The 19,947-nt window shown below is 44.7% G+C and overlaps 1 long non-coding RNA gene across 1 annotated transcript; it reads left to right on the forward strand.

Moving 5' to 3' along the window:
- The first annotated feature begins 517 nt into the window (after positions 1-517).
- LOC310701025 lies at positions 518-8,378 on the forward strand. The gene is made up of 3 exons (XR_014522898.1): positions 518-954; positions 7,976-8,060; positions 8,244-8,378. It is a non-coding gene; the product is annotated as an uncharacterized lncRNA (long non-coding RNA).
- The last annotated feature ends 11,569 nt before the right edge of the window (positions 8,379-19,947 follow it).

Consider the following 19,947-nt stretch of genomic DNA (forward strand, 5'->3'; position numbering starts at 1 on the left):
AGAACGTAATTACACAGTTATTGGTGACATAATTTTCACTTCATTAACTAGCAACTTATATACTTATTAAACTCAATAAGAACTCCTTTAACATCCCATTGATCATGAATCAGGATACAATGGTTGGTTTGTTAATTCCAAATGAGATGACTGTAATTATTGGAAGCACTTCAGGGGAGGAGGGTTTCTGGTCTTGGGGTGGGGGGGTGGGAGAGAGAGAGAGCAATCAAATATCCAAAGAAAGCCAATGGCAATGAGAGTTTAGAAGTGGTTAGGCTAGTTGACATGGGAATAGATGCAGCTTCATTTTTTAAATGAGCCCATTGCTAGTATGGAGTGCTGGATTTATCACTATAGAGATGTCGCTGTGCTATTTAGCCTGAACACATTGAGCGTAAACAAAACAAGTTTCCTTCACCTTGAGGTGTCAGCCCCTGTTTTCTTTAAAGGATTGTCACTTACTTAAGGCGTTCACCTCCTCATAGAACATAACATATGTCTTTTCTTTCAGATGGTAACAGCACCATTGGATTCAACAGAGCAGGCAATGCACATTCACAAGATCCCTTACACCGGGGTTTTAATTTGGCTGCCCTGTTCTCTCTAGGCATTGGCCGCTCACAAGAAGTTACGCTGCCCCTGCCCCACACCACCCCACACCATATCAAGCCAGATCCATGAACCAGTTACATAGTTCCCACTCCCGATGGCACAGAATACAACAGAGCAGAACTGATTAATGTGATGGGCAGCCTGATCCTGAATATGTTTGTTCACAAGTCTTGCTAAATTCAATGAGATCTACTTCCATGCAAATGAGCACAGGATTGCATCGTTGATCAATTTCGAACCAAGCACTTTGCCTTAACTGGGCTGCAGACTGAGGTGAAATGAAGTCTGTTACATCTCCAGGCTGTTTTTCTTGTCCTGTTCACACAGATGCCCACTACAGAGGTGAGTACAACCACAAAACATGATTTATAAACACATTTGAATTAGGCTTTGGCTGGTTAGATCTGATTAGTGTGTTCAGCCAGTAGTGGGCCATAACCTAGAGACTTCGGGGTGAGTCACACTATAATTTTTAAGTGCTGAGGTCAATGAGTTGGCTGTTCTGAGAACCTGAGTGTATTGAATTACATATGGACCTTTTATCCTGTGTACCCTGAAAAAAATGTTTGGAAAAAGACTTGCTAGTGGCCGTAGCAAACAGCAGTTTGGGCATTCACGTGATTGGTTCAAGGCATCCATATCAGCTGAAATAGCAATCTGTATACAAGATTGGACATCAGGAGGGGCGCATATTCTGGTCTGGCACTCAGGTGCTCATCAGCAGGATGCACCAGAGCTCTGGTGCGACCCTGCTGACTTGCTCCAGAGTGAGCATCTTTTGGTCCAGCGCTCTTTCACCAGAGCATTGGACCAACAGTACATTCTGGGATGAAAACGGAAACCAGGAATGGTTTTTGTGATTCTGGATGTCCTGCTTAAAACAGGACAGTTGGGGGGTATGAGTATAAAGCTTGGGCAATCTTTTTATCAGCTGTTTGAGTTGGGGGTCGATAGGCACCTGGTAAGAATTTTCCAGAAGATTCGTGGTCCATTCCCGATCCTCATTTGAGAAGGCCACTTAGCTCAATAGGATAACAATAATGAGTGGATTTCAGCCCACCCATTGTGCTATGATGGCTGTTCCGTCTACACAAGCATTTCAGGTTTCCTTTCTCCTTCCTGCATGCACTGGCCTGGAGCTTCTCTCCCACACTCCAAGCCAATTTCAAGGGGTCTGAGATGGCACAGAGAGGGCAGAGGGGGAAGCCCCACTGCACAAATGGAAGTCTTGGCCCAGGGCTTCCACTGATAGGGTTCGTTAGGTGAATCCTGCCCAATATGTTCTTTCCCCCATGAGGCTAAAGTCTTATAATGTGTTTCTGAGCAAGGCTTTTCTCTCCAGCCATGGCAAGGGTGCCATAAACAAACAGGAAGATTAGATTATAAAAAGGGATGGTATTGAAGATGTCAAAGTCTTCCCTATGAGTTGCCTCTTCTTTATTTCACCATTCTGGAACAGCATAATGAAATCTGGCCTTTCATGTACACACTCAATCCTTTATGAATAGCAAACAAACCACCAAAGCGTCTTCTAGCAGTGGAGGAAGCTATTTTATGAAATGGGGATGTATGAGCCATGGAATAAATTAATATCACAGAGAGAGAGTGGGGGATCAATCCCCTAGAAACTACCAAACTCACTTTTCACTTTCTGAACCCCATTTCTGAGTCACTTTTCTCATCTGTAATGCAGCATTGCTTTGCACCTCTTTTTACCTTCACCCTCCCTTTGTGCAATCTGCTCTCCCCCCCCCCCACAAACCACCCCCATGGTAACCCCCTGCATCTGGTGAAAGGTGAACTAAATAGTTGCATGGAGTGGGAAAGGGAAACACTGGTGGGGTTATGTGGGGTAATGGTAAGCAATTAGTGAGCAGAGTGAACAGATGTGCAGCCCCTAGTATATATAATAAAAATGTAAGGATGTCATCACGTAGTCCCCACTGGAGGATTTGTAGTGCTGCTCCCCAAGCCTGGATTTGCATTAATTTAGGGTGGGGTGGCAGAGCAAAACTGAAGGTAGGTTGCACAACAGCCGTGGCCGTGGCATGGCAGCAAGAAAGGATGGAGACTAAGGTTGGGAAAGTGGTGGTTTGAAACAACAGCAGAGCTTTGAGTATAACAGGGATGGAGAGATACCGAGAAGGGGGGAAGTGGCCATTTGAAACAATGGCAGGTATCTGAATAAAGCAGGGATGGAGCAATGCTGAGAAGGAAAAAATTGTGAGTTTAAGCATTTGCAGAAGCTTGAGTAGAGCAAGCAGGGGGTGACCTGGAGGGAGGAAGTGGCAGTTTAACACAGGGTTTGAGTACAGCAAGAAGGGAGTTCAGAAAGCCTCTGTTGTGTTAGTCTTTGGTAGTAGCTTCTGTGCAGTACACATCTCAGCTATTTCTCCTCACTAAAACTGGAGTTTCATTTTGTTTTTAAACAATCCTTTAGTGTTCCTCCATCCCTATTTTACTCAAATATCTGTTGCTGTTCAAAACCTGAGGAGATTTCACCCCTCCCATATCCAAGAATCTGCTGATGTTCTCTGCTGATTCTCCAGAGAGGAGGGGGTGGTTTTTGCTCTGTACTTATTTCGCTCCAGCCTCACATCAAAGAGAGAGAGAGAGAGAGACTGAGTGTTAGAGAGAGATCGTGTGTATAGATAAGGTTGCTGCTAAGAGCAGCTGCAGACACTCAGTGCAGTTCAGCATTTTCGTTTAGACCTCATTTAGCTCTGTATATAGTTGTGTATTGGGACGCGAGTGGCGCTGTGGGTGCCTAGGACTTGCTGATCATAAGGTTGGCGGTTCGAATCCCCACGGCGGGGTGAGCTTCCGTCATTTGGTCCCAGCTCCTGCCCACCTAGCAGTTCGAAAGCACCCCTAAGTGCAAGTAGATAAATAGGTACCGCTTTATAGCGGGAAGGTAAACGGCATTTCCGTGTGCTGCGCTGGTGCTGGCTCGCTAGCTGCAGCTTCGTCACGCTGGCCATGTGACCTGGAAGTGTCTTTGGACAGCGCTGGCTCCCGGCCTCCTAAGCGAGATGAGCGCGCAACCCTAGAGTCTGTCAAGACTGGCCCATACGGCAGGGGTACCTTTACCTTTTTATAGTTGTGTATTATAGTTGTAGATAAAGAAGATATTCTACAGAGCTGCTCTCCGAGTCATTTATGCTCTGCTATATTCTGCTGTGCGACGACTGTCTTCTTGTGGAAGTGAATCCGGTGCTCACAACTCTAAGCTGTGAGTCCACAGCACTTTGACCTGTTCCTGTGCAGAAGGTGGTCTCTGGAAGTGCTACCCAGCTCGCCTAGCCCAGTCGGGGCTGAAGTGGATGAGTCCAGTTCTTGGCACTGGCTCAAGGGCGATGCTGACAAAACCACCATTTCCCTCTCAATGGTTCTCTACCTCCACTTTACTCAACTCCTGCTAAGTTTTAAACTTTTGTTTAAAACAGCCACTTCCCAACTTTCAGTGTTTCCCCCTTTTTACTGTACTCAGAGGTCTCCTTCTTCCATTCCTCAGTTGCCTCATGTGAGAGAGATGAAGGATGCAGAGCCCATTGTATGAAGCTTTACTCGAACCTCTGCTGTTGTTTAAAACTGCCATTTTTCTTTTAGCTCTCTCAGTTCCTGCTTTATTAAACCATCCTTTCCCCCCTCTTACTTTACCCTACCCTGCAAGTCCAGGAGTGCAATGAGGCAGTGCAAATCCTAAATGGGGTCTGCACTCTGACTACATGCAAATCCAGGATGTGATGCAGCAATACAAATTCTCCAAAAGGGGCTGTGTAATGACAGCCTTACATTTTTATCTACATATGGGGGGGGGGGAGAGAGAGAGAGAGAGAGAGAGAGAGAGAGAGAGAGAGAGAGAGTCATGTAAATCTCTTCCTTCCCCACTTTCCTCCTTCACAACTTTTAGTAAAATTATTCAGTTCATACCATACCTACAGAAATTAAGCGGAGGAAAATGACTGATTACTAGGTACTGAATTAGGCTCTCTGTTCAGTTATAATATTCAACTGACTCAGCCATCCTACTCAATGACTTAATGAGCATTTGGTGGCTACAACACCTATTCATTATCCTTGATAAATGCCTTCCTGAAATGAACACGGTACTGTACGTCCCACAAAAAGTTCCTTGTTGATTATGCTTGTGTTCTTTGAATGTCACAGGCAGGCTTTATGTAATATTCTCTGGCAAGTTCCCATTAGATTCCAAAGTACTGATGATATACTAAGCTCTTCATTTTTTAAAAAAAGGTTTTTTGTTTTTTTGTCTTCCAAGCTGTGCCACCAATCATTATTTAGCAAAGCAAAACAGAGCAAACTGAGTTTCTTTAGTCTAAACACGTAGACACACACAATTGATGGCAGCCAATGGGTTCTCAGCTATCTTCTGTTCTGGCAGGACTTGGTCTTAACTCAGTTATTATTTCATATCTATATGAAACCATTACAGTCGTACCTCGGAAGTCGAATGCCTTGCAAGTCAAAAGTTTTGGCTCCCGAATGCCGCAAACCAGTGTTCCAGTTTGCGAACGTTCTTTGGAACCCGAACTTCTGATGTGGGTTCTGTGGCTTCCGATTGGCTGCAGGAGCTTACTGCAGCCAATCAGAAGCTGTGCCTTGGTTTCTGAATGTTTTGGAAGTCGAATGGACTTCCAGAACAGATTCTGTTTGACTTCCGAAGTACGACTGTAGAAAAAATCATCTGGGAATTGGAAATATGATGTCACGTATATGCTGATTATACCCAGACCTAGATATTGCACTAATCTAGGTTCAACTGTCACTGTTTTGAGTACTGTCTGGGGGGCACAGTCATAAATGAGGAGGAATGAATGAAAGCTGAATGATTCAGAGAAAGGATAAGTTTGGGGTCCCTAGAATTTTGAAGAGACAGATATTATCTCCTCCCCTTAAATATCAGGTTTCCAGTCTTACAGTGTATTTTACTGGTGCATTTTAGAACACTTTGATCAGTTTTAAAGTTCCTCTTTTGCACTCTCCACATGCTCTTCTTAAAAGGAAACTTTTGGGGCAGCTCCACTCCCACCTTTCCTGGGGGCTGCTAAAGACATGTGCGCCCTGAGGGAAGGCAGAAGAGAGGGAGCCCAGGTCAGCGGCCACACATACCATCAGCTCCTCATCTAAGACCTGTGGGAACTGCTGGGGCTGTTCCACCTTCCCTGTGGGCTGTGGGCAAAAGTGCTTTCAAACAGGCCTATGCTGTGCCTTGAAGCCCCTGAAATTGGAGCTTCAAAGCACAACATCACCTGACATCATAATGACATCATGTGATTGGCAACCACCTGTTAAATTTGCCCCGCTAGAGGTGGGAAGACATTTGATCTGCTCCACAAGCCAGAATAGGTTCCCTACCTCTGACCTAGAGAAACACAGAGGAATATGAAAGCATACAACTATTTTGTTTTCTAAAAGGACAGGAAAACTGTGGCATAGTTCTCTGTTGCTGGGGGAGAGGGAGACCTGGTTCAGTTCAAGGAGACTTATTGACATTGCGATTCAACTCTTCAATTCACTTTATTTGACCCCACACAGAGAGCTGATGCACAACTGTTGCACATCTCAAGCTATCGCAACCACCATCTTTGACATAAAAGTCCTGATTCCTAATCCAGCACATGTGCCAAGTGGTTGGGGTTGCTTTCCAGCGAGGGAAACACAGCCACATATTTCCTGTCTCCGCACCTGTTCCTGGCACTCAAGGCAGGCTAAGTCCTATAGCCACTTAAGGCTTTCCTGCTATCTTGCTAATTATCTAGACTCCCCAGCATCAGCAGACCTTGACAACCATCTCAGCCACCACAATCCATCATTCTTGCCTGCACTGTTGAACAAAGCAGGAGGGGGGCAGATACACAAGCACTCATCTTCCCTGGTTCTGTGGAGATCTAGGCACTTGGCAGATCTGATCTGATGCTTTCAAGAATTGTTTTCTGGTGGCTACTGCTAGAGTTCTCCTTTACCCCTTTCCCTTCTCTTTCATGGAGAGAACAGTGCGCTGCCTTCTGTCTGGTATTCAGAAAGCTGCCACGCATGCCTGCAGAGCTTGCTTGTGCTCCTTGGATGCGGGGGAAAGGATATAAAATTTCCCTGTGAAGGTGTGTATTAATAAACAGCAGTGACTAGGATAATGATGCGTCTGTTGCAATGAAGTTTCTGACAGCAAAATCATGACCTGCTTGACTGCTCCCTGCAGGTATCAAAGTCACTAATTACCTATCACGCACCCAGGATCAGCATTCATTAGAGGAACTGACACTACATTATTCAGTCCTAGGGAGTCTCTCTCTCTTTCAAGTCTTTGTGGCTTCTTCTTTCCATGGGAATTTGCGTCGCATCAGCAGCGACACGTTTAGCTGGAGCCTGTAGCTATTGGGCTGCAGGGTGCAGAATGCCGGCTTTCACCATCAAGCCATAAAGGAAGCCAAAGCAAACAGTAATGAAAGAAGCCTGCACAGAGAGCTTTCCCCGAATTAGACGGTGTGAGATCATTGCTTCATTATTTTTTTAAAATGCATACATTGCCTGTTTCTCCAATGATGCTCCAAAGCCAGCTAGAGCAAGCATGGGTTAGTAAGATTTCACAGAATTGTAGAGTTGGAAGGGACCACGAGTGTCATCTAGTCCAACCCCTTTCAATGCAGGAATATTTTGTCAAACATGGGGCTCAAACCCATGACCTTGAGATTCAGCGTCTGTTGCTTTACTGACTGAGCTATTCGTCAACTAAGTTTTATTCATAGCAGACCTATTGGCATTAATAGGCCCAGCTTAGGGCTTATCCATACTTCCGCTTGTCCTGTTGCTTTCCCCCAGGGAGAATGACTTTTTAGCGCTCAGACAGAGAAAAAGGCAATTCAAGTTTCCCATTTGTTCCGCTCTGTTGTTAAAGAGAGCATTTTCCCTTGAAAAGGAGCCGGGCAAGGAGGAAAACGCTTGGGCGTGTGCTTTCTGGGCGTGGAACAAGTGGAAAAGTGGACAGGCCTTAGTCATGTTCCTTAATTTCATTTTCAAGTTTGAGTTAAACTTACTTGCCCATCCCCAAGAAGATTACTTTGCTGATTAATGACAGAACCATAGAATTGTGGAGCTGGAAGAGAGCACAAGGGGCATCTAGTCCAGCCCCTGCAATGGAGGAATCGTTTGCCCAGCATGAGGCTCGAATTCATTACCCTGAAATCCAGAGTCTCGTGCTCTAGTGGCTGAGCTCTCTATTTTGCAGACAGAATGACAGCTTCAGACAGCATTCTGGACAAAATGAAAGATTCAGCTCTTTTAGTCCATTATTTTAGAGCCTCTGAAAGAACCACCTGGCTCAAGTAACTCATCTGTCTTTCAGCAAGTTCTTTGGTTAAGCTCCAGTTTGACACTGTGGATTCTCTGCATGAATTTGCTGTGTACGTGGAAGGTGAAGGTCAAGAAAGGTAAGTAGGTTTCAGATTATAAATGAACTGAACAATTTATCCACTTACAAACTTATGAATACACAATGGGAGCATATGTGAGCAGCATCGATATGTCCCTGCTAGCCTTGCTCCCCATTTTCCATCTGTGTTGTCTGCTACATTATCTTTGTGATTTCATTTTCTCTGGCTTTTGCATTCCAGGAATAAGCTTTCTAAAGGGAGCAACTCCCAGTACAGGAATCTGTGAAGTCAAAATGAAGCACCAAATTTCTCATTCTGTGTACGAGGCGATGCCTGTAAAACTTGTACATACATTCACCTCAGTGTAAAGTCCTGGAAAGCTATATAATTAAACCTTGGGATTGCTCTCTTTCTCTGTCTTTTTCTCATGCATGAATTTTGAAAACAAGGTTATTTTCCTTATGAATGAAACTGCAGCAGAACACATTATTTAAAATCCGGTAGCTCCACTAGAGATCAGATGTAGAACTCTCTAGTGAGCAAAGCCTAGCCTGCAGGCTACCACTTGGCAAACTCTAATTGCTGTTTAACAAAGGACTGTATTGGTATCTCATGGCACCTCCATATACTGCTGTGATTGCTTAGCCTTCTGCTCCCTGACGATACCTGGGTTAAATTCTGTGGCCTCTTCCCCAACTATTGTTGCAAGCAACTAGCTCCATGTAACAACCAGTGCCCCCAAAGTCAACATGCAAAGTCAAAAGATTCAATTCAGTTGTACTCTAATGCAGTGTTCCCCAACCTTGGGCCTCCAGCTGTTTTTGGACTACAACTCCCATCATCCCTCGCTAGCAAGACCAGTGGTCAAGGATGATGGGAATTGTAGTCCAAAAACAGCTGGAGGCCCAAGGTTGGGGAACACTGCTCTAATGGACATCAGAATTGCATGGGGCTTCTATCCAGATCGAAATCAGCTTGGCAATGAATGTGGAAAGCTGCTTACATGTGTGCAGATCTCCCTTGGTGGATCAGGGAAAGTGGAAATTGGCCACATTTGTGCCCATCCTCATAACACAAACACATATGACTCCAATAAATCATGAGAGTGGCACTACAAAGTCCTCTTTTTTAAAAATAAAAAAGTTTTTATTAAAGATTTTCTTGGGTTACAAATGTACAAACATTGCATCTATTTTCAGATCATAAAGTCCTTTCTACAGATCAGTAGACACGGGTGGTGCAGTGGGTTAAACCACAGAGCCTAGGACTTGACGATCAGAAGGCCAGCAGTTCGAATCCCTACGATGGGGTGAGCTCCTGTTGCTCGGTCCCTGCTCCTGCCAACCTAGCAGTTCGAAAGCACGTCAAAGTGCAAGTAGATAAATAGGTACCGCTCCGACGGGAAGGTAAACGGCGTTTCCGTGCGCTGCTCTGGTTCGCCAGAAGCGGCTTAGTCATGCTGGCCACATGACCCGGAAGCTGTACGCCGGCTCCCTTGGCCAATAAAGCGAGATGAGCGCTGCAACCCCAGAGTCGGTCACAACTGGACCTAATGGTCAGGGGTCCCTTTACCTTACAGATCAGTTATATTCAATGTGAGACATTAATGCATACAGTATAAGGTTGGGGAAGATGAGAGGTGGGGAGAGAGGGGGAGGAGAGGATAGTAAATTGTGATTCTTTTACTCAGTGTATGTGTGAGGTTTCTGTGCCAGCGTCACGTGGGAAGGTTCTCTTTCTATTCATTTATTAGTTTTCATTGGCAGTGAGAGAGGTTGGGGGGCCCAGGACATTAGAGTGTAAGACTTGCAGGCCTCCTTTTCCATTTGAGCCGAAGTCAGTTCATTTCTCTCCAAAGTGCCTGACAGTCATTGCCCTTTTTTCATGTGTCACTGAATCCATTCCCCCTCCCCTTTCCTAAAATAATAATGAGATGCTTGGGCTGGAGACACAAAGCAGAGTCATCTATTTAAGTGGTTGTTTTGAAGCCAGCATCAATAGAAATCTTCCGTTCCCAACATGTTTTTCAATACGGTTGAACAAGTTTCTGATTTAGCACACACACAAAGACACACACACACACACACACACACGGTGCCAGAGGTTAGAGAGACTGAGTGCTCATTCAGAGAAGTGTCCACCCACAGGTCATAGTTCTCCCTTTTCCATAATCATTTTTCGATGTGACTTCATTTATGATCGTCTGATTAAGAACAAGGGCAGCTTCAGAAAGAGGACGATCACTTCTCTCTTCACCTTTTCCTTCCTGACCTCTATTTTCATTCCAAAAAGGAACTGGCACAGCATTGTTGAGAATGGTGCTTGGCAACTAAAATTCATAACCATGCTGGATTTCAAAAATCTGCTAATGGGTTTTAAAAAGGAAGACTCTGAGATTCTTTAGTTGCTGTATAGTTCATTTGTGTGAAGGTGGATGGGGGTGGGTTGGCGCTTATATCCACTTTTCTTTCAAGAAGGAACATCAGAATGACTCACAAAGTTCTAAGTAGGCACAATTACACCAGGGCTGCTGACCAGTTCAGAAAAATTATAATGAATTAAATAAATACATTGCAAACAGTTAACCAGTTAGTTAATTGGTTCCAGGAGGGGGCACGTTTTAAAAAGGAAAGGGCAATTTTTGAGCAGTTTTGCTGCAACTTAAATGGACGCCACCACGGCACCACCCCTTTTCTAGTTCTGGGAGAGATAGTCATTTTGGTCCCCATTCCTCCTCTGACAGAAAAAAACAACCAGTCCTCTGCATCTGTGATGAGTCAAAAGTGTGGTATCTCCCCCATACACATAAGCTTCCTCTATGCCCCCCCCCCAAAAAAAAACCAGGACAGGCTAAGTGGCTATGCAACTTGCACCTAATTGGGAGCACTGCAAGAGCAATCTGCCAATTATTAGATTTGTTTGTTTGTTTGTTTATTATGACATATAAACCACTTATACCAAAAAATTTCAAAACAGTGTCTACAGAATCAAGCCACGGATCTGAGCCATCTAGAACTGGTGAGAATGCAGGCAGCTTTGTTGCAGAACTCACCCAAAAGCAGGCGGATAAGTGACTCACACATGCACTTACCAAAATTGTGGCGATACCATATAAAGCTTGAAGGGAACAGAGGGGGAACTGGCACATTTCTGCAGCAGGGAAATTGAGCCAGGATCTTGAGCTCACATGGGAACCCACAATATCTCACTTCCTTGTCCACTTTTCGTCACTTTTGTGATATGGAAAATAATCCTAGATATCATCTAGATAGAAGCAATTGCACTTAGCCAGAGTGATGACGTGTGTGTGTGTGTGTGTGTGTGTGTGTGTGTGTGTGTGTGTGTTCTACAGATAGTTGCAAATATATGGCAATCAAGGTTCTCCCAAGTACTCCAATCCTGTGATGATGGGAGAGATAGAAACAAAAATGAAACAAAGAGGAATATTATCTTTGTTAAATGACTGTTTGTTTTCAGTCCTCTGCTGTCAGTGCAAGTGGAAAGACAAGATGATTATTTGTGGATGTGGGGAAAGACGAGAGCCTTCTATTATGTTTAAGCTGCTTTAGAATGTGGATCCCTTAAAGCTGTTGCAATGGTGCTCTCTGCTACCTTTGCTTAATTCAAATGCTGCAGAGAGTCAATTTCAGCTTAAACAATCACTCCGGCACCTTATCACCTTTGTAATCTTTTGTACCTGCAACATTTGCGGAAGGAGAGCAACGTGGCTTTCAAAGATAAAAGAAATATATTAAAGATTTCCCCTTCCTTGCATTCTTTCTTACTTACTTACTTACACACACACACACACAATATTATGTTATCTGTGAATGGAGGAAAGGGTGTTTGTTACCCTCCCGCCCCCTCTTTGAAAGTTGATAGCAATCAAATAAAGCACTTCAGAGCACACCGTGGCTGATGCCAGGAGGCACATTTTCAGCGCAATGCCCCACATTCCATGGGCTCTGTTTGCAGCCACAATAACGTTCCCAAGAAGGTAATGCTGCAAAATGTATAGCAGTACAATAGCTATAAAAAAAATCTCTGTATCATTTACTACAACAGGCTAAAAGGGGAAACATTGAGAATGAAAAATGGGGTGATGGTGGTATAGGGATGCAATTCTTTTCAACCGACCCATTTTTGTAGGGATTGCCACATTTTTAGAGCCTTTTCCTAGGCAAATCCTCCTTCCCATTTTTCTTTCTTTTGCATGCTGATGACAGCCTAGGATAGGCCTCATAAATGGACTGCTTATCAGATCAGTATTATGTAGCCCGCATCACTTATGCACCCTCTTAGTTCGGGTGACAACAAAATATCATAACTCTAAGTGATGTGGCCTGAAGAATGCAAAAAACGGGCATGAAATGCATTGGTTATAATGCGTTTGCCAGTTTCCTCCCTTCAAATTTTGCTCACCAAAGCCATTGGCACAGATGTGAATGAAATTGTTTTACTGATTGTGTCTGGATTGTGTTGGTCCACCACCAATGCTTTTCTCCAGGGGCCACTCGAAGGTACGCAGTCCCAGCACCTCTTTTTATTGTCATGAAAAAGTGTGGCACTTACATTAGAAAATTCATGGGGATATTTTCTCCAATGTGGTGGCATTGCCCACCACATCCTAACGTGCCCTGCTGGAGTGCCAAACTGTGCCCTTAGCTCCACCACCACCACTCTGCCCATGCACAGGAGTGCTCCTATTTTTATCTACATTGTTGGAGGGCGCGCAATGATATGAATAAAGAATGGTATGCCTAGCTCTCCCCCTCCAATGCTTTTCCTTTTGCCATCCCCAAGGACATTCCTCCAGCATGCTAAAACATTCAAATGACTGTTTACAGCTTGAGACCCTTGAGTAACAGTCTCAGCTGGCATGATCTGGTGGCAATCTCAGCAACGCTATTATTCATGAACTCGGGGCACTGTTTTCACTCTCATTCTCCATAAGTTGAGGGGAGGGGCTCTGTTTATTTTTAGAGTTGTCACCATGTTGCAACCCAAATAACTTCATGTGCCTTTAAATATACCCCCAGAACCAGATCCTAGGCACACGTCATAGCTTCTACCACCTGTTTCTCCACTAGCCATTTTGTCTACCCCTTTATCCTGCCTGCTCTGAAGTCCTGCTCAGTACAGCGAGCCAGACAGAGTAGTTGGGAGGTAGAAATAGAAGGAGATGCAATGGATGCCTAGTATTCTCAAAGAGGGTCACAGGTGCCTCTGATGGGCACAGCTCCAGGTTCATCAGCAAAGAAGAAGAACTGCATAATCAAAGAAAAAGAGGACAAAAGAAGATGCAAATTTGCATTTACAAATATATATGTCTAGCAGCAAATACAGAAATCCTGCCTGTCTGCGCAGTCTGCTGTCAAGGTGCTCACTGTTGATAGGCAATGTCAAGGTCCCTCTCTGCTCTACCTTCTTACAGCTCCCTGTCCTTAAACTGAGCTTGGTCCAAGAAGTCCTACAAACAGAGAACTGATTGCGGCTTTTTTTCCATCTGGAACTCACCTGAACTCAGTTCAGCCACCTCTCAGGAAAGTGCCATTGCCATTGTAAGAGAATAAGGGAGGCATTCATAGTGAGTTCCAGAACCCCTTTTTCTAGGAAAATAGTACTGGAGAGGATCCTGGGCAAAGTGTCCTCTGTCAGTGGGCCCTGAAAGAAGGAAGGAAGTGTACCTGTTCTTAGTGCTTTTTTCTAGAAAAAGAGGTGCCAGTACTCACCATGAAGTTGTTACAATAAGTGCCACACTTTTTAACAACGAAAAAGAGGTGCCAGTACTGTGTACCCTTGAGTACCTCCTGGAAGAAAGAAGAAGAAGAAGAAGAAGAAGAAGAAGAAGAAGAAGAAGAAGAAGAAGAAGAAGAAGAAGAAGAAGAAGAAGAAGAAGAAGAAGCACTGCCTGTTCTCATCCTGGCATTTCCCCCACATTCAATTTGTAGGGCAAATAAATAAACATGCTTTCTGCCTCACCGTGGACTGGGGAAAAATACATTTAAAGGAAGGACTGAACAGGTTCATCCAAGTGATGCCAGAATGTTGAAATTCTGTTGCTGCTATTTCCAGCAATAACCCATTTGAGTAGTTTATTGGGTGAAGGTCACAAAGGTTCCTGGCCTGGCCTTCAAAGGAGGCCTTCTGCCATTCATTTTGCCCTCTTGGCCTGTGCTTTCCAGTGCAAGGGATACTTGCCTCCTTCCCATTTGCCCAGCAGCTTCCCAATAAGCAGAGTGCAGAGCAAAGTTGTTTTAAATTTAGGTTGTCACAAAATATCCTTTTTTCTAATTTGGGCCTGAAAGGTTCAGTGGCAAAGCAATTGAAGGCAGTCTGCAGTTTCTGAAAGTCTGGTAAATGGTTCTTAAAATAGCTGGACTAAAACGCATTTTGGTGCTTGCTCCGAACAATACCAATAGCTCCCATCAATCTCAGATGAATACCATATTGAGTTGTGGTTTTCCCTTACCCGTAACACTGACTCAGGATCTCAAACAACAGCAGCAAAAAAGCACTACACTGCATAGATGGAAGTTTATTTAAGATGGCCTGTTCTGGGCAGCTCATTTTAGCTTGGGAAGTGTAAGGAGAGAGAGGGAGAGAGAGAGAGAGAGAGAGATCGCAGGGGGGTTTTAATTGCTGGCGAGTTACTTACATACTTTACTGAAGATGTGAAAATGCATTGAAGGCTATTTCTCCTCCTTCTCTTAAGCTAGTGGGCCAAAGCGATAAGACAACAGGAAGGAAAGTACAGAACAGAGATGACTGTGTGGATTTGTCCACACTTCCGAGAAAGCCATGTTCTAGTCTCTGCCCCCTCTTCTTCACTGCTGGCACACATCAGGAGGAACTGGAAGTGGTTTCTTGCCCCTCTTTCATTCCCACCACAAATGCAGTCACCCAGGGTCCTTTTGGAGCTGGACGGTTGGGAGCAATATCATGTCAGCACTAGAGGGGAAGGGATTTCAACGTCAGGGCTGTACTATGGAAAATAGTATAATAGTATATATAATAGTATATCTTCATATATAATAGTATAATAGTATATCTTCATGAGAAGAGAAGACTCCCTGGAAAAGACCCTGATGTTGGGAAAGATTGAGGGCACAAGGAGAAGGGGACGACAGAGGGCGAGATGGCTGGACAGTGTTCTCGAACTTACCAGCATGAGTCTGACCAAACTGCGGGAGGCAGTGGAAGACAGGAGTGCCTGGCGTGCTCTGGTCCATGGGGTCACAAAGAGTTGGACACGAATAAACGACTAAACAACAATGGAAAATAGCATTTTCCTTTTCGGATGCACAATGTACCATTGTTGAAGAAGCTGGGCCTCTGCAGAAGAACTTGGCAATATAAACTGGGCTTTGCTGAGGCCGTTGAGTATGAAGCAACTTGGATAGTTACAACCCCAAGGATCAGGTGGGGCTCAAAGCAGGGCCCATCTCTGCCCCCTTCTCTCCAAGGAGGAGGATAAAGAAAAACTTCAGGTTGCTAAGCCATTGCAATAAAAACAAGCTTTCTTTCCTCCTCCCCTCCCTCATTTTCTCCCTCTTCATCTGTGCAAATTAAGAGGAAGCGAGAAAGTTTAATTGTGATCCCCCCTCTGTCTTTCTGCTGGAGCCACGGTAGGGGCAAATTGTGAGTGTTTTAATTCTGCCTCTTGCAAGCCTATCAGAAACCTAGTGGTTCATTACGCCCTCTGTTTTTTCTCCAGAGATGCTATAGAAACACAACAGTGTAACTAACACTTTTCGTCATTTGGAACCACAGGTGGCTTGAATGTGTGTGATTTGATTGTCTTTACTAGGTAATTACAGGTTGGTGCCTATTCCTGTCGTCTCAGTGGGATGCTCACACAGTACATGGGGGCCTGAGTCATTTGCAGGGTGGATGTACAACAGAATAATATGGAATATTACTTTTCCCTATAGAAAATCCCACATTGATATATATATACACTGGTGATCACAACCTCTCTATACATGAGGTGCCATGAAGCATGGTGAAGTATAGCAACAGCTCTGCCATTGGGCCATATGTCCCCAAGAAGAGATGAGAGACAAATTCAATTCCATGAGCCTGTGGAATTTGCACTTCCTGAAACAATACAAAAACCAAAACACCACCATGCATCAACAATTGCACTTGTCTGAATTTTGCAGGGCAGTTCTCCAGCCAAGCAATATGTCCAAAAACACACACATTGGAGTAAAGTCTGCATGAAAATGCACATATTAGTGAAAAGAACATTATAAAAAACCCCATTATATTAGGAGAAATTGCTTTCCAAATATGTGGACATAAAAAGGCACCAGGCAAAAACATTTTCATTCACACAGGCCTTTGGATCTTAATTTGCGTGGACAGGCGGAGTCCCCAGATCCTGAGTGGTCTCCCCCCGTCATGTGGAATAACGACTCAAGACAATGTGCTATGGGATTAAATTGGCCACAACTTTATTAAATTTCAAATGTGGGTAGACCTTGGCTCAGGCATTGGGCGTTCTCCCTCCCCAGTCCCCAGCCGGGGACCTAGGGAGCTTCAGGGTTATCCAGTGGGGGGGGGTGGGCCGGCTCTGGAGAACATATGTTTAAGCAGAGATAGCCGCCCCCGTTACGCCGCCGCCGCAGGGGAGAGCAATGACGACCTTTCGGCGTACGGTCAAAGCCTCCCTTCAGAAACCCCTTTAACGGGGAACCCTGGTATCACTGCTGCAAAGAGGAAGATGCACAAAAGGATTCCGCCCAAGGCCTGATACCGCCAAAGTTGTGACGTTTTGCTACGGGAAAGGTGAAACCTGCCAATGCAGGGAAATTCATTTCTGGCCCTTTAACAGCAACCTTAACGTAGCAGCACCCGCATACCTGTGAAGAAAAGTTAACCTGCAAAACAGACCTTAACTGAGGGTGAGTAGGGTGGGAGAAGCTCTGGAGCCAAGTGAGGATTCACAGGTAGGATCCTCCCTCTATTGTGTGGGCAGGTAATCCCTCCCCTACCTGGCCTGGTCTCCTTGGCAACGCTTCCCCCAGGTGGGATTGGACAACTGACTGGGGTAGGCGGAGACCTCCAGGCATCCCATCTGAGGGAAGGCAAAGCCAAGCCTATGCTGATGGAGCTGCTCCAGATCCAGGGGCTGTGCAAAGGGTGCCCCCCGTTTTATGCGGGGAGCAGTCATTTCTGCTTATCATTTAGTGGGGTAGAGTTGGAGCCCCCACCCCTCCAAACTCTTTTCATGAATTTATTCGTGAATCCTCATCTGCACACATGCAATGGCTGCCTCAGATGTCCACACCATTCTTAGGTACGAAGTAAATGCAGCTTAAGTTATCCAATGGGACTGAACCTGGCTCGAACGGGGCTGGGAGGGCATAGCAAACAGCATTATTTGTCAAGAAATGACAGGATTGATATGGATTGTGGGTAATGTCCTGTGAATGCAACTTGGAAAACAGTGGGAGTGCAGTGGATGCAGAGTAAATGGTAACATGAACACAGCCAAAGCAGGGAGCAGAATGGTGAAAGAACTAGAACTACACTGGAGTTGCACTTATGGACACAAACCCCAGCTGATGCTGTGATAGCAACCCAGCACCTCCATATACACTGCCCAGATTTGCTTTTTTTTAATATAAATTTTTTATTGGTTTTACAACAACTTTTTTTGGACAATACAAACAAATAAAAGGACAAACAAACACGTATAATTTCATAACCTTTTTTCCGTAACCTTCATTTCTCGGACTCCCCCATACCTCCCCTTTCTGCATCCCAATTTACCAAATTATTTCAGCAACTTCTAAACAATACTGCCCAGATTTGCACCCCAGAGAGATCACTTCGGTGCTGCTAAAAAAGCAAAAACAATGTAGGAAGCAGCAGTTAGGAGTCAGCTGTCTCTGCAGGCACAGTGATTCTAGAGTAGTTTGACTTCACCCCCGGAGGGGCACTCCATTATTTCTTGAGACAGACAGATGCCAGCCAACCAACCAAGGCTACCAGTGGGTACTGGCCACAATGGCTATGGTCTACCTCCACTGTCAAAAGCAGTATGATGATGATGATGATGATGATGATGATGATGATGATGATAATTTATTGTTTATACCCCGCCCATCTGGCTGGGTTTCCCCAGCCACTCTGTATTAAAAACCAGAGTATTAAAAACACAATAAAACATCAAACATAAAAAAGTTCCCTAAACAGGGCTGTCTTCAGATGTCTAAAAGTCAGATAGTTGCTTGTTTCCTTGACATCTGATGAGAGGGCGTTCCATAGGGAGGGTGCCACTAGCGAGAAGGCCCCCTGCCTGGTTCCCTGTAACCTCACTTCTAGCAGTGAGGGAACCACCAGAAGGCCCTCGGCACTGGACCTCAGTGTCCGGGCTGAACAATGGGGGTGGAGACGCTCCTTCAGGTACACTGGGCCAAGGCCGTTTAGGGCTTTGAAGGTCAGCACCAACACTCTGAACTGCGCTCAGAAATGTATGCCTTTGAATACCAGTTGTTGGAAATTGCAGGTGGGCAGAGTGCTCTTGCTTTCATGTCCTGCTTACGGGTTCTGACAGGCATCTGCTTGGCCACTGCGCCAACTAGTTTACTGGACTAGGTGGCCCGATCCAGGAGGGTTCTTCTTGCATTCTTATGTGAAAACATTGTGAACATATGCATAGTGCTTACTGTAAGAAGGACCAGGACAAAGTGATAGGAAGCATAGAGAACACTACATCTCCTTCTGCTATCCGCACTGACTTGGGAGTGTGTCCCTTTCAACCATATGAATTCTATGGTTCTGTTATTCAGTTTGGCGTGCATCTGATTGCCCTTTATGTGTATTTGTGTTATGAAGCTGTCTGGGTTGAGACATGACAGATGAAATAAACCAAGACTTCAGGCCCCATTCTCATATAGTGGCAGTGGTGTGGAAGACATCTTCTCATGATGAAACTTCACACAATTCCTGGAGCATGTGGATAAAGCAAACTTCTAGGCATGGTCTATTGCATTGGTCTATCACTAGTCAGTCAACACCAGGCTGGAAGGGAGCATGGATACCATGTCAATAGCCCTGCCCAGGCTGACAAAGGATGGTGAGTTCTCTCTCCCAGCTTCTTGGAAGCTGCAGGTGGCTCCTTTGTGTGCACATGCAGAGATGTGGTGAGGGATCGCACACAGGAAAGCGCCTCCCATGAACTGTCCATGAAGGTGAACTATGGTCTTAGCCACAGCCAATGTCATCCTCAGATTATTTTCTGAAGTAGGAAACATAGCTACAGTTTTTCTATAAAATAAGGACTGGGTGTACCCAAGACAGGAGGCACCAAATACTGATAATCAAGGGGAGTACATCAACTATTGGAATACTGGGTGTATGTTTCAAAAGAATACAAAACCCATTATTTCCTTTAAATATTCAGGATAATTCCCTACCTGCCCTGGTAGAGATTTTTTGTAAAAAGAAGGAAGGAAGGAAGGAAGGAAGGAAGGAAGGAAGGAAGGAAGGAAGGAAGGAAAAGCAATACATAATACTGTAGGGTGTTGGTTTTTTTAGGACAGAATCAGGACAGCTGACAACCCCAGCTGACAACCCCAGACCCTTGCCTAGGCATTTTTATCTCTGCAAAACAGTTGCTGCTTTATTTTATTGAGCATATGGATTTCTCCTATAATTACAAAGCATAGGCAGATAACCCCAAGCCTGGGAGCAGCTAGGGAGCCCATTGTCTCTCTATTATCAAGGGACACTGATCATTTGCCATCTAATTTCATTAACTTCCTTGTGTACCAAATTTGTTTTTCTGACATAAAAATGACTGAAGGTGCTCCGTGGCAGCGAATTACAGCACTAAGGTGACTGGATTGATGCCTCTTCTGATCTAGTGCACATTTCAAGTCCATTTAAAAATGTAAATATTTATATTCTTTGATTTCAGCCTCTGAGTCTG

This window comes from Podarcis liolepis (genome assembly GCF_965112155.1).
Source record: "Podarcis liolepis genome assembly, chromosome: 2".
Lineage (NCBI taxonomy): Eukaryota > Metazoa > Chordata > Lepidosauria > Squamata > Lacertidae > Podarcis > Podarcis liolepis.